We start from the raw sequence: 18111 nt of genomic DNA on the forward strand, positions 1-18111 counted from the left end.
CAAGGAATACAGCCCAACCAATGTAGTTTCTCTTGAGGGATAATCTTCTCATCCCAATGATTAGCCTGATTAATCTCTTGGACTGCCTCCATGTGACTTCATCGTTCCTTGGGTAAGAGGACTAAAACAGTGCCCAGTACTCCTGCGTGTGTTCTCACCAACGCCCTGTACATTTATAACACAACTTATCTACTTAAAAAACTCCTTTGCAATAAAGGCCAAAATGCCATTTGCCTTCTTGTACAGAATGTAGAATATAGAACAATAAAGCACAGGAACAGATCCTTCAGCCCACAATATCCGCACCGAACATGATACCTGCCTCCTAATCTCCTCGGCGTTGCATTTGTAATTCATGCACATGCGCTTTGATCCCTTTCTTGTTTGCTCAGTTTGCAGCCTCTTTCCATTTAGATAATCTGCCTTTTGATTCTTCTTACTGAACCTTGCATTCTCCAACATGAAACTTCCATTTGCCAAGCTTTCGTCCACTCACCCATTCTGTTGCAAAACCACAATATCCTTACCACAGTTTACCTTTCCACCTATTCTGAGTCATTGGAAATTTCATTCTACTTGACCCAGGTCAAGAGGCGATGATGTAAAATGTCCCTTCCTGGGATAAAAAAGGGAAATGTCCACACCAAGTCAAGTCAAGCTCATTGTCATTTGCACAAGTACGGTGGGGTACAATTACAGTGAAAATCCTGCTTGCAAAAGCATCGCAGGCACACAGACTCAGACAACACACAAAACATTATTTATACACTAAATACACACAAAATTCTGGAACACAGTAAAAAGAAAGAAGCCTGGGCAAAATAAACCCCAAGACATTATTGCAAAACACAATTTGAAAACATCCATGGAAGTGCAAGAGTTGGACCATAGAGTTCCACTGTTGAGGTCCGATTAAAGTTGTGCGGGTTGGTTCAAGACCCTGATAGTTGTCGGAAAGCAGTTGTTCCTGACCCTGGTGGTGTGGGACTTCAGGCTTTTGTACCTCCTGCCCATCAGTAGCGGTGAGAAGATGGCACAGCCCGGATGGTGGGGATCCTTCACATGGATGCCCCTTCATGAAGCAGCACCTCTTGCAGATGCTTTTGATGGTGGAGAGGGCTGTACCTGTGATGGACTAGACTACCAACTGAATAATTGCTGGAATGGAGAAACAATAAACTGCAGATGCTGGTTAATGCACAAAAAGGCACAAAGTGCTGGAGTAACTTAGCAGATCAAGCAGAATCTCTGGAGAGCATGGATAGGTGATAGACACAAAATGCTGGAGCAACTCAGCGGGACAGGCAGCATCTCTGGAGAGAAGGAATTGGGTGATGTTATCAGTCGAGACCCTTCTTCAGATTTCTTTTTCTGGGCATGTCATATTCCGATCTCCACATGGAGCATTTGCTCTGATATATTTTCAGAAACATATTTTAAAAGCTCCAAGTAATGGGTGGAAGTTTTGATTTGTAGCAGATGATGCATTAAAACGGTTATTCTTTTGTTCTACTCTGCGTTAAACCCAGCCATTGCAAAGTGCATCTATCAGGTCTCATTAACCTCCGGCGTGTAAGAAAACAATCCAAGTTTGTCCAACTTCTCCTTATAGCTAATAATCCAAGCAACATTCTGAGAAACCTTTCTGCACCCTCTCCAAAGCCTCCGAACCCTTCCACATTCTTGTTTCCATCTAGATTTTCTATTCTTGAAATGTGTAAATAAATTGACATTTCTTCAGTCACTGAAGGGTATTTGTTCAAATTGAGATGCCATCACTTTTTCATGAGCTATTAGCTTTGTAAATACGGTAGCAGAGTTGCCAGAGATTCTTTTCAAAGTAATCCTGTGGCCAGAGCAACAGCACTTGTTTTTGTGCGGGGATCAGACTATATAGCTTGCCTTTGGTTTTCTTTGGAGTTAGAATTTTCTCTTCCGCAGAATGTTGCACGTTCCTTGCGGCTGCTGTTAAATTCACTCCTGGTGTGAGTTTGTTATCTGAAGCAGTTTTCCTATCAGACTTTAGTAAGCGCCGGACTCGTGTACCTGTGCCTCTTTCACGGGCAGTGATGGTGACCTTTTGACTGTTGGCAGGATCCTGAACTAAGTTTACAATGTTACATTGGGACTGCCCCGTTGTTTATCACGCACATTCCTCAGCATTGGAACACCACATGGGAAACTGCCTTTTGCTTTAATTGGATTGTCTGGTCCACCTTCTCCAGCATTCAATTCTATGTTCATCACCCTTCAGGTCAAATTAATAGAATTGATTTAGTTTACTGGGAGTAAAGTTGAAAATTATACAACACAAAAATAAACCGGAATACAGCAGACAACATGGAATAAAGATGTTACAGGAATAAATCAGAATACTGCAGATAATAATAATTTTTAAGACAGTGGTAATCTTGCTTACAGGCAACAGCTTTCAGTCACATGGGAAAAATCCTGCTTCAATCAAGTGGCAACGAAAAACAAGAAATGTGTTCCACCTCGATTTCTGATCATGGTACCATAGAAAAGGATTGAGTTCAGTTCAAAGCTGGGCCTTCAGGGTAACTCTTCGAAGGACTAAAGCATTGACTCATGCAGAAAGGAATAAGTATCCGCTGAGAAAATAAACAACAGTGGTGGGGAATGGGGCACCCTCGGTTTAATGCTAGCACCACCTTGATTTCTAAAGAATCTCCGTTAATTTAATGTAATAAAACAATGTGCCTAGAATAATCAGCAAGCATCTGTGGAACAAGGATCGCAGGTAATGTTTCTGGACAGTCACACTTCCCCAGAACTGGAAAGGTGAAACAAGAAGTGTTGGGCAGGAAGGGTGGGCAAAGAAGATGAGGATATGAGGGGAGGGGAATTCTTGTTATAAATGAGGATCATGGTTGTCCAAATGACAACCTGGTTTCAGTGCTGTCTAGTTAATAGGTGAACGAGGGTGGTGGTTAAAACAAACTGAGGGAGATCGCTGCAACTGAGAGATACAGAGGACATCTGAAACAAAAGAGAGTGCTGGAAAGGTCCAGCGGGCCAGGCAACAGCTGGGTTGAGAGGGAAAACGGACTCATTGTTACAGGCTGAATGATGCTGTGTCAGAAGTGGCCATATCTGACTAGCTGGGTAGGACAGTGAGGTGGGGAATTGACTGGGGGGGGGTCTGGGTCACTCTGGTGGACTGAATGGTGGTGCTCTGCGGAGTGGTCACCACATCTGTGTTTGGTTTGTCCATTGTAGAGAAAACCTCATCATTAAGTGCTGAATTCATTACATAGAACATAGGACAGTACAGCCCAAGAACAGGCCCTTTGGCCTACAATGTCCGTGCCAAACATGAAGCTAAGGTCAACTCTTATTTGCCTACGCATAATCCATCTCCCTCCATTTCCTGCATATCCATGTGCCTATCCATAAGCCTCTTAAATGCCATTATCACATGTGCCTCAACCACCAACTTTGGCAGCACGTTTCAGGCACTCACCAACCTTTGAATTTTAAAAAAAGTTATCCCGCACATCTCCTTTAAACTTTGCCCCTCGCACCGTAAAGCTGTGCTCTCGATTATTTGACTTTTTCCATCCTAGGGAAAAAGGTTCTGATTGTTTACCCTATTTATGTGTCTCATAATGTTACACACTTCTATCAGGTCTCCTCGCAACCTTCGGCATTCCTGAGAAAACAATTTAAGTCTGTCCAACTCTGGAGGAAGTGCAGCTGTACTTAATGCACTGAACAGTGCCGATCAATCTAATCCTTTCCAATTTCCCTTTCCTCTCCAGGTTTGTGTTGGTTGGATTTCCAGTGCAGCGTTGGACATGTTTCTGCGTGAGTGTTTCACAGATGTGTGTTCTTGTTGCTTGTCTTCCAGCAACTGTACCTGAGAGTGCATGAAGCTTCAGAGCTGTAATCTAACGTCAATGCATTCTGGATTGGAGCTAATCTCTCAAATTTGTTTCTAGCTTAGACTTTACATGCCTCGGGACTGCGCCATAACACTTTTTAAGTTTCACTCAGTTTACAATCTTTGGTTGTGCAATGGGTTGTGATATCGTAACTGGGCAGATTCCCCAGGAGGATTCCCTGTTCACTTCTCATGCTGGCCAGCTAAATACAATTGACTAATCTTGGTCCATTGGTTTAGGTTAATTAATGTCACGTATATCAAGGTACATTGAAAAGCTTTTGGTTTGCATGTTATCCAATCAATCCACATAAATACAATCAAGCCAAGCTCAAGTACAATAAGTAGAGTGAAGGAGTGCAGAATGTAATTCTCAGCATTGTAGCACACCAGTTCCAGGCACAGTCCAATGGGTTAGAGGTGAATCGGACAGTACCCTAGCTTTTGGAAGGACTGTTCAGAAGCCTGATAACAGAGGGGACAAAGCTGTTCCTGAGTCTGGTGGTGCGCGCTTTCAGCCTTCTGTACCTTCTGCCGGACAGGAGCGGGGAGAAGAAGGAATGGCCAGGGTAGGACAAGTCTTTGATTGTGTCGGCTGCTTTCCCGAGGCAGCGTGAAGTGCGGATGGAGTCAGCGGGTGGGATGTCTGGTCTGTGTGGTGGACTGGGCTACATCTACAACTTTCTGCAATTTTTTATGGTTTTGGGCAGATATACTCGCCTGGGCGACAAGATAGAAAGGTGCAGCACACGACGAGGCCATTTAGTCCACTTCTCAGAAGAATTCCAGTAAGTTTCCCTCCCCTGTTCACTGTCCCCAGATTTGCAAATGGTGGCAAGCAGTCGGGCCTGCCTGTGCATTTTGAGTTGAATTAAAGAATTCCTCACTTAATTTCTCTCTGATTTTCAAAATGAAATTGTCAACGACTTGTACGAAATTTAAAAACATGGATGTAGTCGCGATTTAGCGCCGCTGCAGTAGCTGAGTAGCGGCCCTAGATGTCTCCAATGCACTATGGAGATGCAGCGTGGGATGAATGAACAAAATCAGTTGTCAAGAGGACTCTGCTCCATTTGTTTGTTTTGAATTGCAACAACAGGCTCATGAGGTGTGTGAGCTTGTCTGCCTGGGTCAGGTTCTCTGGCATGTGTTGTGTATTGCAATGGATGGGAGAACTGTCTGAGCAGTACTGTCCTGCCAAATCTCAGCACTTTGAATTGCAAAACACACTATAAATATTGGGTGATGCAACCGAGGTTTGTCGCACTTGACACAAATGCCAGGGATCGCAGTGTAGACATACTTTGAGGAGAAATCGCAGTGGAGCAACAGGTAGTGTAAGAAAATAACCAGATGCTGGTACAAATCGAAGGTATTTATTCACAAAATGCTGGAATAACTCAGCAGGTCAGGCAGCATCTCAGGAGAGAAGGAATGGGCGACATTTCGGGTCGAGACCCTTCTTCAGACTGATGTCAGGGGGGCAGGACAAAGGAAGGATATAGGTGGAGACAGAAAGGTAGAGGGAGAACTGGGAAGGGGGAGGGGAAGAGAGGGACAGAGGAACTATCTAAAGTTGGAGAAGTCAATGTTCATACCGCTGTGCTGTAAGCTGCCCAAGCGAAATATGAGGTGCTGTTCCTCCAATTTCCAGTGGGCCTCACTATGGCACTGGAGGAGGCCCATGACAGAAAGGTCAGACTGGGAGTGGGAGGGGGAGTTGAAGTGCTCAGCCACCGGGAGATCAGGTTGGCTAAGGCGGACTGAGCGAAGGTGTTGAGCGAAACGATCGCCGAGCCTGCGTTTGGTTTCGCCGATGTAAATAAGTTTATATCTAGAGCAGCGGATACAATAGATGAGGTTGGAGGAGGTGCAGGTGAACCTATGTCTCACCTGGAAAGACTGTTTGGGTCCTTGGATGGAGTTGAGGGGGGAGGGTGAATAAATACCTTCAAGTGCCAGGGAAGTGAGTTGATGGACTGGGTAATGCTGGTCGTGCTGCCCTGGAGTGAGTAATTGTCCCAGGATATCCTTTCTAGCTGGTAATCATTGGCCAACTTGTAAGAGTCATGATCCAGCCAGGGCAGATTTTCCAAATCAGTCTACAATGTTTCTATAGTCCAAAGAAGGCTCTCAACCCCAAACATCACCTATTCCTTTTCTCCAGAGATGCTGCCTGACCTGCTGAGTTACTCCAACATTTAGTGTCTATCTTCGGTGTAAACCAGCATCTGCAGTTCCTTCCTATACATACAATGTTTATATTCCTGAAAGTTGAAAGACTGGAGCGGCTAGGCTTGTATACACTGGAATTTAGAAGGATGAGAGGGGATCTTATTGAAACATATAAGATTATTAAGGGGTTGGGCACATTAGAGGCAGGAAATGTTCCCAATGTTGGGGGAGTCCAGAACCAGGGGCCATAGTTTAAGAATAAGGGTAGGCCATTTAGAACGGAGATGAGGAAAGCTTTTTCAGTGAGAGAGTTGTAAATCTGTGGAATTCACTGCCTCAGAAGGCAGAGGAGACCAATTCTCTGAATGCATTCAAGAGAGAGTCAGATAGAGCTCTTAAGGATAGCGGAGTCAGGGGGTATGGGGAGAAGGCAGGAACGGGGTACTGATTGATAGTGATCAACCATGATCACATTGAATGGTGGTGCTGGCTCGAAGGGCTGAATGGCCTACTCCTGCACCTATTGTCTATTGTCTATTGTCTATTGATCAATTATTTTTCTAACAGCTTGCAAATTTGGCTTGTCGGAAGGACACTAGAACAATTAATTAACTATAAGTATGATTGTATCCGGCTTGCTGTTGAGGAGGTATCTCTGTGCTCCTTTGCAAGCATTCCTCTGGATCAAAGATGACTCGCTTCCACTGAAGAGTGCTTTCTTTTTGACATACACTCACTCACTGAAAGAACCCACAGACAAACCAGTGGGAAAATGGAAAATCCCTACAGGCTCAGGAGTATTTTTCTGCAGCCGCAGTCACCACCCGCTTTCTCGGAATTAGAGGGGATAAATAGCACTTGCTGGCGATACCAGTGAGAATGATTCTTACTTTCTGGGAACCATTTATAACACAGACTGCCTGCAAAAGCAGGGTCACCTTCTGAGACAATCCCCTGATGTTACCAGGCTCTTCGATGTGTGTGTCTCCTCATTGTGTTTTCACACTGGGCTATTGGTGCCTGGAGATAGGTGACAAAATCCATTGTCCTGAAGGAGGTCTGGGAAGTAGTGTAGGATCTGTTTTCCAGTGATGGTTCGGTTGAATTTCATCCAACGTCTGTCCACACCAGTGAATCAGCACTGGAATGATTTTCTGGCCCTGAACCATGAGAAGGTAGATCGTGGAGAAGTGCTTGTTGCAAACTTCCACATAAATCACTTGGCGCTACAACTCATTAGGGTCAAGAGTGTAACACCTCTCATGTGAAAGATGATCCGTACAGAGATCAGCAATTACTCATCTGTACACTTACTGTGCACCTATATGTTTATTTCCCTTTCAAAGATGCATGAGTTATTAATAATCAGTGCTGCTAATACGAAAGCAAGCATGGTGCTGGCAGATTTACCTGCTGGTGAAACACCTGGACCATGTTTGTTCTGCTTTCACTGAGCTCTTGTGGATGTGTAAATGCTGAGTGATGGCGCAGTGGGAAGCGGTGCTGCCTCGTAGCTCCAGGAACCCGGTTCATTCCAACGCCCTGGAACAATGGAGATTACAAAAAGTGATGGACGCTGCCCGGTCTGGTCTCCCCGCCGACGAAGAGATGTCTTTGAGGCACAGCCTCAGGGAGGTAGCCACCCTCATCATGAACCCACACCACCCTGGCCAAGCTCTCATTTCACTCCTGAAACCCTCTAAAAACCATGACCGCCACATTCAGTAACAGTGAACTATGGACTATCTTTAGTTGCACTAAGGACTATGGGTTTTTTTTGTACTAGTATTGGGGTCGTTAGTATTTTTTGTGAAGTTCATATTTTCCACATGCATTGTGTTTACAGGCCTGTTAAGCTGCGGCAAGTAAGAATTTCAATGGTCTGCTGTCAGGTGCATATGACCATTAAACAGTCTTGACATTCCTGACTACAGGCACTGCTTGTGTGGACTTTACATTTTCTCCCATTACTGCATGGGTGTTCCCTGGGTGCTCTGGTTTCCTCCCACGTCCCATGGTCATGCGACGGGTCAATTGTTCACTGTAAATTACCGCCAGAAAGATAAGTGGCAAAAAGACGCAAAGTGGTTAATTGGAATATTGGAAAGAGTAAATTGCAGGATTACTGTGAAATGAGGAGGGGTCAGAATTGGTCAGATGGATTTGCTCTGCTGCAGGATGGACTGAGTGTACTCTTTTTAAGTCTGAGTAAGTAATTTCTCTGCATTTAAACAAGGGAATGAACTCCAGCAAAGACCAGTCGGTTGTGCGCTAGAACTGCCTGAATGGCCACAAAGTGCTGGAACGCAGAACATACACACAAATGGTAGACACAGAAAGCTGGAGTAACTCAGCAGGTCAGACAGCATCTCTGGAGAAAAGGAATAGGTGATGTTTTGGGTCGAGATCCTCCTTCAGACTGAAGTCGGAAGATGGGTCTCGACCTTAAAGGTCACCTATTCCTTTTCTCCAGAGATGCTGTCCGTCCCACTGAGTTACTCCAGCTTTTTGTGTCTATCTACGGTTTAAACCAGCATCTGCAGTTCCTACACATACACACAAAAGACACAGTTTGATGGTTATCATTAACAAAATAACATTTTGAGCATTTGCACAATGGTGTGTGTGTGTGTGTGTCAGGATTTAGGCCCTGTGCCAGTTGTTGGAACGCATCCTTGCTCCTGTGGGATCTTTGATCTCCCCCACCACCACAACTCCACACACTGCGAGACTCTGCCCATTGTTTATTGGTGGGTTTATGGCAATCTGCGCAACTACGGTGAGATATGGCTACAATGAAAATCTTGCTTGCAGCACCATCGCAGGCACACAGACTCAGACTACGTACAATAAACAAATTCTACATAAAATGCACACAAAATTTCCAAAAGAAAGAAAACTGCAAATCAAGGAACAAGGGACTGCAGATGCTGGTTTACAAAAGAAGACTCAAAGAGCTGGAATAACTCTAATGGGTCAGGCAGCATCTCTGGTCTGAGGTAGGGCCCCGGCCCTTCCATAGTCGCCTATCCATGTTCTCCAGAGATGCTGCCTGGCTTGCTGAGTTACTTCAGCACTCTGTCTTCCCCAAAAAATTAAGACATAGGTGCAAAAATATAAATAGAGAAAAACACAAATTCATAGAAGTGCAGGAGTTGGTCCGTAGTGTTCTGTTGCAGTAGGATTAGGGTTGTGCAGGTCAGTTCAAGAACCTGATGCTTGTAAGAAGTAATTTAGTATAGAGATACAGCACAGAAACAGGTTCTTCGGCCCACCAAGTCCACGCCGACCATCAATCACCCGTTCGCACTAGTTCTATGTTATCCCACTTTCACACCCACTCCCTACAAAGTGGGGGCAAATAACAGGGGTAAATTTACCTGCAAACCCACATATCTTTTGGACGTGGCGGGAAACCCACACGGTCACAGGCAGAACGTACAAACTCCACACAGGTTGTACCCGAGGTCAGGATCGAACCCGGATCTCTATCGCGGTAAGGCAGCAGGTCTACTCGCTGCACCATTGTTCCGTCCAGTAGTTGCGTGGCTCTAAAGCAATTGCTAATAACCATTTCAATGTGAGCCATTGATTGCAGAGGGAAATATTGTTTAGCTCCTTGGAATTGAGAGAATCTGGTTCCCACTTGTTGGCACTGAATACACCGCGACTGATGATTACCAATGCAACCTGTCCATTCCAGCAGCGTGTGATATGAATTAAGACGGTCTTTTGTGCAGGCTGTTATTAGTGACCAAGGCACATTCCATGTCATAAAATATATTGGGGCATATGAATCTTGATAGCCCTTAGCTGTTGCTAGCTGCTGCAAGTTAATACCACCAAACAAAAGCATGCCATTAATTAAACTCTGGCAAAGTCGTTCACTTTTTATTGCACATTCTTTGGAAATTACAGTATCATTGAAGATCACTTTATCAGTGTCTATAATATAGGCAAACACTGCAGCTAATGTGAACGCAGCAAGATTCTGCAGACAGCATAAGCTAAATTGGTTCATCAGAAAGCCAAGAAGAATGTTGTGTGTGTTCTGTCGTTAATCAAGTTCACACTACTTGGATTCTGCTTAAGACTATTTTTTCTGCCGTGCGTATCCCAGAATAACCCTGTAAATGCATCAAACCATTATTTCAGCCTTGTTTTATGTTTGCTAAAAAAAAGGGGCTGCTGGAGGAACTCAGCGGGTGAGGCAGCATCTGTGGAGAAAATGGACAATTGATGTTTCTGGTCTGAACTCTAGACTTATTTCTGTTTATGTTGCTGCTGTTTGATTTTTTTCCCCCCTGGCCCAAACCACTGCGGTGTTGTTCACAATTGTTTAGGTTTATCATTGTCATATGTACTGAGGTACAGTGAATAGCTTTTGTTTTTCATGCTATCCAATCGGATCAAATGTACTATACATAGATATAATCAGTTGAAACTCGAGTACAATAGGTAAAGCAAAGGGGGCGGATACAGAGTGCAGAATACAGTTCTCGGGATTGTAGAGCATCAATAATAAGTTCTGCTTTCTTGCAACTAGGGCAGAACAGTGGTGCAGTGGTAGAGTTGCTGTCTTACAGCACCAGAGACCCGAGTTCGATCCTGACTGCTGATGCTGCCTGTACGGAGTTTGTACATTCTCCGGGTGCTCCGGTTTTCTTCCACATTCCAAAGACGTGCAGGTTTATAGGTTAATTGGCTTCTGTAAATTATCCTTAGGGTATAGAATACAACTAGTGTACGGGTAATCATTGGTCGGTAAGAATGGTGATTTTAATCTGGTCGACATTTCTGCTTCAGGCTAGTTTCAGGCAGGTTTCATAGTGTCCTGAGGTAGCTTTTGAAGATTTACAGGTGCAAGTAATGAGTGGAAAAACTGTATGTATCCTAAAGTTTATACACAACTTTGAATTTGTAATTCTATGGTGTGGCAATGTCCAGCTGACTGGCACATTGCGCAGCATCGGTGCCAAGCCCCATCCTTCACAACCGGTAAAACATCAGCAGGTAATGACATTTGGACATTAAAAAAACACACCCTTATTCCTTCTAATCTTACATAATAATTCCCCTGCTGCAAGTTACTTCGTATTGTCAGCTTTAGGTTTATTATTGTCACATATTCTTGTTACAATAAAAAGCTTTATTTTGCATGCTTCCCAATCAGATCAGATAATACCATACATCAATTCAATCAGGTCAAAGTATCATAGATTGAGCAAAGGGGAAGATATAGAGAGCAGCATATAGTTCTCAGCATTGTCGTGCACCAATTTCATAGACAAAGTCCAATGTCTGTAATGGGATAGAACTGAATCGGACAGTACCCTAGCTTTTGGAAGGACCGTGCAGAAGCTGAGGAGGAATTTCTTTAGCCAGAAGGTGGTGAATCTGTAAAAGTAATTGCCAACTGTGGAGCCCAAGTCTTTGGGTAGTTTTAAAGCAGAGATACTTGATTAGTAATGGTGTCAAAGGTTACGGGAAGAATTCAGGAGAATGGGGTTGAGAGGGAAAGATAGATCAGTCATGATTAAATGGCGGAGGAGACTAGATGGGCCGAATGGCTTAATTCTGCTCCTATGATTTATGAACATATGAATTTATGAACTTTTACTGTAAGTGCAACTGAGAAGTAGGAATTGTTGAATTTGATGAATAGCAGATCTCTGATCCTCCTCCCCATCCAATTTATAAAGAACCTGGTTAATGTCCTGAAGCTTAGGCTGAGACCGGACAGGGATTGGAAACAGGGCCAAGGACATAGCCATCAATGTCGTTTTGGATGTTCATTTGGAGCTTCAGATGCTGAAGGTAGGCAGTAAGTTGGACTGATGAATTGGGGTGACGAGGGAGGGAGTTATTGCTCCATAAAATTGATGTTTATGAAATTTGGCAGCTGTGTGGCTGAACCAAGGAATGTTCACTGCTCATTAGTGAAGACCGCGAGACTCCTTAATGTGTGCATAATTAACTGCAATGGCATCCCGCTGTTCGGAAGCTTGGAGGAAAATAAAAATATTGCTAAATTTGCAGTAAAAAAACTGAAAGCAGCTGTTGTGTGCCTTTTGAACTGCCTTTTGACTGAGGAGGGATTTGTTCTTTGTTACACTCGTTTTCGACGGAGGAATGTATTGTTTTAAAAATGGTGATTTTAATCTGGTCGACATTTCTGCTTCAGGCTGGTTTCAGGCAGATTTCAAAGTGTCCTGAGGTACCTTTTAAAGATTTCCAGGAGCAAGTAATGAGTGGAAAAAACGGTATGTATCCTAAAGTTTACACACACCAGGAATTTGTAATTCTATGGTGTGGCAATGTCCAGCTAACTGGCACATTGCGCAAAATCGATGCAAAGCCCCATCCTTCACAACAGGTTAGAACATCAGCAGGTAATGACATTTTGTGTCCAAGTGCTTTGGCTCTACGCACAGCCTGGCACAGCCACACGCGCAGGTGGCCATCGGGATGAGGGCACACCTTTGCCCCCGATGTCTGTGAACTTGTGCATCATGACCCGTTAGACCCACTCCAACATTGATCCCTCGGTGAACTGGAAGATGGCCCATGTGATTGCGGAGGCATACGAGCAGGGGATGGGCCAGACTTGCAGTCAGTACAGCAGCCCCTCACACTGGATGGCCACATTATTCCAACTTATCCAGGAGGGTGGTGAATCTGTGGAATTCTTTGCCAGAGAAGGCTGTGGAGGCCAAGTCGGTGGATATATTTAAGGCAGAGATAGATAGATTCTTGATTAGTGTGGGTGTTAGAGGTTATGGGGAGAAGGCAGGAGAATCGGGTTAGCAGGGAGAGATCAGCCATGATTGAATGGCGGAGTAGACGATGGGCCAAATGGCCTAATTCTGCTCCTATCTTATGAACGTAGGAGTGGAATGTAAAGCTGAAGGGAGAAATATGGGTGGAGGGAGACGTGGGCAGGGGATAGAGGAGGAATAAGATTCACAGGCATTCTTTGTGAATGTGATGAATGAAGTTCAATGATTTGGAGATGTTCTGATTTAAAACAAATGTTTAGTATAGTTTAGAGATACCATGTGGAAACAGGCCCTTCGACCCACCAAGTCCACGACGACCAGCGATCACCTCGTACACTAACACTATCCTACTCACTAAGGACAATTTACAGAAGCCAATGAACCTACAAACCTGCACGTCTTTGGAGTGTGGGAAGAAACCGGAGCACCTGGAGAAAACCCACACGGTCACAGGGAGAACGTACAAACTCTGTACAGACAGCACCCACAGTCAAGATTAAACTCGGGTCTCTGGCGCGCTGTAAGGCAGCAACTCTACCGTTGCGCCACTGTGCTGAAGTGTTACAATGTTGTAACAAGGGCAGTTGTGTTTTGAAGATGCTTAACTAACTGGATGTTATATCTGTGTTGTATTGTCCTTGCATTTGCATACATGATATTTGCACATCTTTCTCCCTGAGTAACACCTTGTCAAACTCTGATAAACTAGAACTCCAGCCGTCAGAGCGCTATGCTTCAGAATTATGTTTGCTCATTGGTCCGGAACATGCCAAGGATCGGGGATGCAGGCGGGGCGTGTGGTCAGTACTAGAGTTGGGAAAACAGGGGTCAGAAATGTGGGTGCATTTGATGAGGGAGCTGGGGTCCCGAGGGCTGTATGTCCCGTATGGTTTTTGTTTCTTGCACTCCATTTTAAACTCGTGGGATGTGTTGGGAAAAAAACTTGTCATACTGTTATGCAGCATTGATTTTTAAAAAAGGACGAAGTGGGAGTAATAGGAATAACATCCAGTTATGTGGAAAATCGCTGGTCTAGCATTTCCAAATTCCCGAGGGTGTTGGAGTATCGGAGCCTTGCTCCACTGAAGTATAAATATGTGCGTGTGCACTGCAATGTGTTTATTCCTCCTGCAGACCTCCCAACCCTTCCAAATTTGGCAGAAAGTCTCCGCTATCTTATTTCATTTTCGCCATTCCGATTTCACCTCACATTTTTCCGGAAAACACATGCCCCGCCGCTCGCCCTGCCCCTCGCCCCGCCGCTCGCCCCGCCGCTCGCCTCACGCCGCTGGCCTCGCCTCGCCTCGGGCCCGGCATCGCCGCTGGCCCGGCCTCGCCTCGCCGCAAAATTCTGAATTTGTAAAATCAAATGTTGGGAGTTCTGCTCCTGTGGTAATGCAGGCATTAAAGGGAGACTAGGCGGACACCAGCTCCAGCTCCCAACTGGACTGACGTTTTGGTTGTTCTGCCTTTCCCAAGAATTCTTCCTGATTGTTCACATTTTGTTATGGACACTAACCAGAGTTAAACTAATCCCCTCTGCCTGCATGTGATCCATATCCCTCCATTCCCTACATACATATAATCCTCTAAAATGTCATCATACCTGCCTCCACCACCACACATGGCAGTGCATTCCAGGCAGCCAGCACTCTTTGTAAACTAAAAAAACTTTGCCTGCACATCTCATTTAAACTTCAACCCCCTGGCATTAAAGCTATGCCTTCTAGTTCTTTACATTTCCACCTGGGGGAAAGGCTTTTACTGATTACCCTATCTACATGCCTCCCATAATTTTATATACTTTTATCACATCTCCCCTCCGGCTCTGATGCTCCAGAGAAAATAATCCAAGTTTGTCCAATCTCTCCTTTTTGGCAATACCCTCTAACTAACCCAGGCATCATTCTGGTAAATCTCTTCTGCCTCCACGTCCTTTCTGTAATGGGGCAACCAGAACTACACATAATATGTTGACGCAGTATGGCAATATCTGAGCCGGCGACTCAGAAATGATCATGTAGCTACAAATATTGTTCACCTTAAGTTCTTGAGTTGTCTTTAAATTTATTCCTGAAAGTAATACATTTGACGATGACAGTAAATGGAAAGTCTAGGCTACTGTGCTTTTAATTGTGCCACCAGTTAAAGTGAAGGCCTTTGATGTGATATAGTGAAAATCTAAGTGAATAATATGCGCAGAGTTGGAGAGGTTTATTGTGCAATTTTACAGCTGGATGAACAGCATAAGGTTTTACCCACCAGGTGGGACCGCGCTGGTGTTGGAATTAGTTTTGTACTGATAGGACCCAGCTGTTGTACATGTGACAAATGGGACAAAGCTTATTGTAGATGGATTCTGCAACTCATTCCACTCACCTTCCCCTCCTCCAACACCCCCCCCCCCCCCCCGTGTGTAAACTTTTGTAATTAGACTTTATCTTAAAAGGTTTGCTGTTGATCGGACTTCAGGCCTGGTTTTAATTAAGAAGCTTGTTTTTTAAAAAATCTTGGAACCAAGCAATAATTGCAGTGTACTCGAGTTCCTAGTAATTATGGACTACGCGCCCTTGCTCTCCCCCTCAGCTTGCACAGAGCGCATTGATCTGGTGAGAACAATAGACTGAAGGCTAGGCAGAACTTGCAAATCTTCCTTTTACTTTGAGCTAGTTGCCCTCTTGTAGGTGTGAATGAAATGGGAAGCAGATGTTCCAGTACTTTGATTTAAAACAAACTTCCTACCAATTTTCTCACCCACTGTCCCACATTGGTTCTGAACTGAGTCTGATACCGGAGCCTAAGAGAATTCAACACATCTTGAACATATTTTGCTCAGAGGAGGATCATTGTTAAACATGCATACCCTTCCTTTTACCTTGGGACCAGTTATTTCTGGGTTAAATACTCTTTGCTGCACACTTGATTTCAAAAGTGATTCAAATGATTTTTAACTTGACATTTACCAAGCTTCCATCTCTTCATATCTCTCACAAGCAGCTAGACCTAGTCAACATTAAGCCACAGGGTTACGAGTGAAATAACATCTGACCCAAGCAGTCGCCAGCACTAATCCCCTCCAACAGGAGAGCATCTAGCTACACCCACAATACACCCAAGGCCCGCTGGATCTCCCAGTTACTAACTATTTTAACTCCCCTTCCCATTCTCACACCAACCTTTCTGTCCCTGGGGCATATTCCGCTTGGGTAGCTTACAAACCAATGATATGATCACTGAATTCTTTCTTTCCTCTGCCTCCACCCCCCCCCCCCCCCCACTGGATCCCAGTGCGCACAAATTTCTCCCGCCATCTCTCACCACCCTAGTCACTGTGATCGTTTCCCTCTTTCAGCTCATCTCCCATCCTTCCCATTCACGATTTCTCTTTTATCTTCTCTCATATCCTTCCCTCCCGACTTTGTTTCACACCTCCCCTTCCTCCCCATCTCTCCTTATCCAATACCCTTTTGTCTCTTTTTCACCTCGAGCCTTCGTCATTTACTCTACCCATCTGCCAGTCACTCCTCCACTCCACCCTCCCCCCATCTGTATCCAGCCAGGCTTTGCTCTGCCCTCGCCTCTCTTTTCCTGTTCCTTCTCCCTCTCCTTCTCTCCACCACTCTACACAGTCCGAAGATTATTTGGGTCAGGAGCCTTCATCTGTTCATATCATCCACAGTTGCTGCTTGACCCGCTGAGTTCCTCCAGCACTTTGTTTCTTGCTCGAGATTCCAGCACCTGCAGTCTCTTGTGTCCCCATTATTTATTATTGTCAAATCTACATCCCTGAGCAGAGGTTATGTTGGGGTGATGGACTGGAAACTTTGCAAGACTGTGCCCATAAATACTGTGGCTCCAAGATCAGGTTAAAGGCTGGGTATTCTGTGGCAAGTGATTTGTCTCCTCTCCAAATTTTTTCAATCATGCGCAAGGCTCTGCTGGTCAAGAAAATGGAGGAGGCATATGTCAGGTGTCAGCAGCTGGGATCAAGTGATGCCCTTGAGGTTTTAGGGTGTGTCAGAGGATACTTCAGGAAATCAGGAAGGAAACAAGGAGATATGAGGTAGCTTAGATAAATAAAGTAAAGGAGAATCCACAGAAATTGTCCAAGTATATAGGGGCCAAAAGACTAAATAGGGAGAGAGTAAAGCTCTTTAAAACTCCACCAGGTTGTCTTTGTGTAGAGCTACAGGAGATGGATGAAGTAAGTGGTCAATTGATATTTTTTGTCTGTATTTATCGTGGGGAGAGAAGTGGATGTGGAGGAACTCGGGGATGTTGGCAGCGATGTCTTTAAAAAGGTTCACATTGCTGGATGGTTTATAACTCATAAAAGTAGATAAATCTTTGGGATCTATCAAACATGTATCTCAGAACATTGTGGGGAAACTAGGGAAGAAATTGCAAGGTCCCTGGCAGAGATATCTGTATGTGTAGGGAGGAATTGCAGATGCTGGTTTTCACTGTAGACTCAAAATGCTGGAGTAACTCAGCGGGTCAGGCAGCATCTCTGGAGAAAAGGAACAGGTGTCTTTTCGGGTTGAAATGCTTTTTCTGATTGAAAGGGAAAGGGGGCATTGGCACGGGGACTGGAGGCAAGAAACGGCCAGAACCAAAAGGGTGGCAACAGATGACATCAGGAAGGATGGAGGGCAGCAGATGAAACAGATGTTTTGTTCTGGCCTTTTTCCGCCGGCCTGTTTTGTTCTGGCCTTTTCTCGCCCTCTACCCTTCCTGAGGTAATCTGTTGCTGGCCCTATTTTGTTCTGACCTTGTATCGCCTCCAGTTTAACACACCCCCCCCCCCCCCAAACCTCTATCTTTCATTGTGGAGGCTTCCGACCTTTAACCCCACCTATTTTTCTCCAGAGATGCTGCCTGGCCTGCTACGTTACTCCCAACATTTTGTGTTGATCAGAGATATTTGTACCATTGATAGCCATGGATGAGGTGCTGGGAGACTGGTGGGTGGCTAATATGTCTCTATGTAAGAAAAGCTGCCAGGCAATACCTGGGAACGTCGGACACCAGTGGCGGGGAAGTTATTGGAGGGGATCCTGAGAGACAGGATCTGCATGCATTTGACAAGGCAAGTACTGATTAGGGATGGTCAGCATGCCTTTGTGGGAAATCTTCAATTTGATTAAGCTTGTTGAAGAGGTGACCATGAATATTGATACGGGTAGTGTGGTAGATGCCGTCTACATGGACTGGCAAGGCCTTTGACAAGATACAGCTTGGTAGATTGATCTG

The 18111-nt window shown here is 44.8% G+C and overlaps 1 protein-coding gene across 3 annotated transcripts in view; it reads left to right on the forward strand.

Moving 5' to 3' along the window:
- disp1 (dispatched homolog 1 (Drosophila)) overlaps window positions 1–18111 on the forward strand; it is a 217613-nt gene that overhangs the window by 59233 nt on the left and 140269 nt on the right. For 2 of the 3 annotated variants that reach the window (XM_078398887.1, XM_078398886.1), the window contains one exon: window positions 3783–3828. The exons of the other annotated variant lie outside the window; for it this stretch is intronic. The gene's annotated coding sequence lies outside the window, so the exon portion shown is untranslated. The remainder of the gene's footprint in view (window positions 1–3782; window positions 3829–18111) is intronic. 3 annotated transcript variants of the gene reach the window in all.

The sequence above is a fragment of the Rhinoraja longicauda genome, chromosome 5 (assembly GCF_053455715.1).
Source record: "Rhinoraja longicauda isolate Sanriku21f chromosome 5, sRhiLon1.1, whole genome shotgun sequence".
In the NCBI taxonomy this organism is placed as follows: Eukaryota; Metazoa; Chordata; class Chondrichthyes; order Rajiformes; family Arhynchobatidae; genus Rhinoraja; species Rhinoraja longicauda.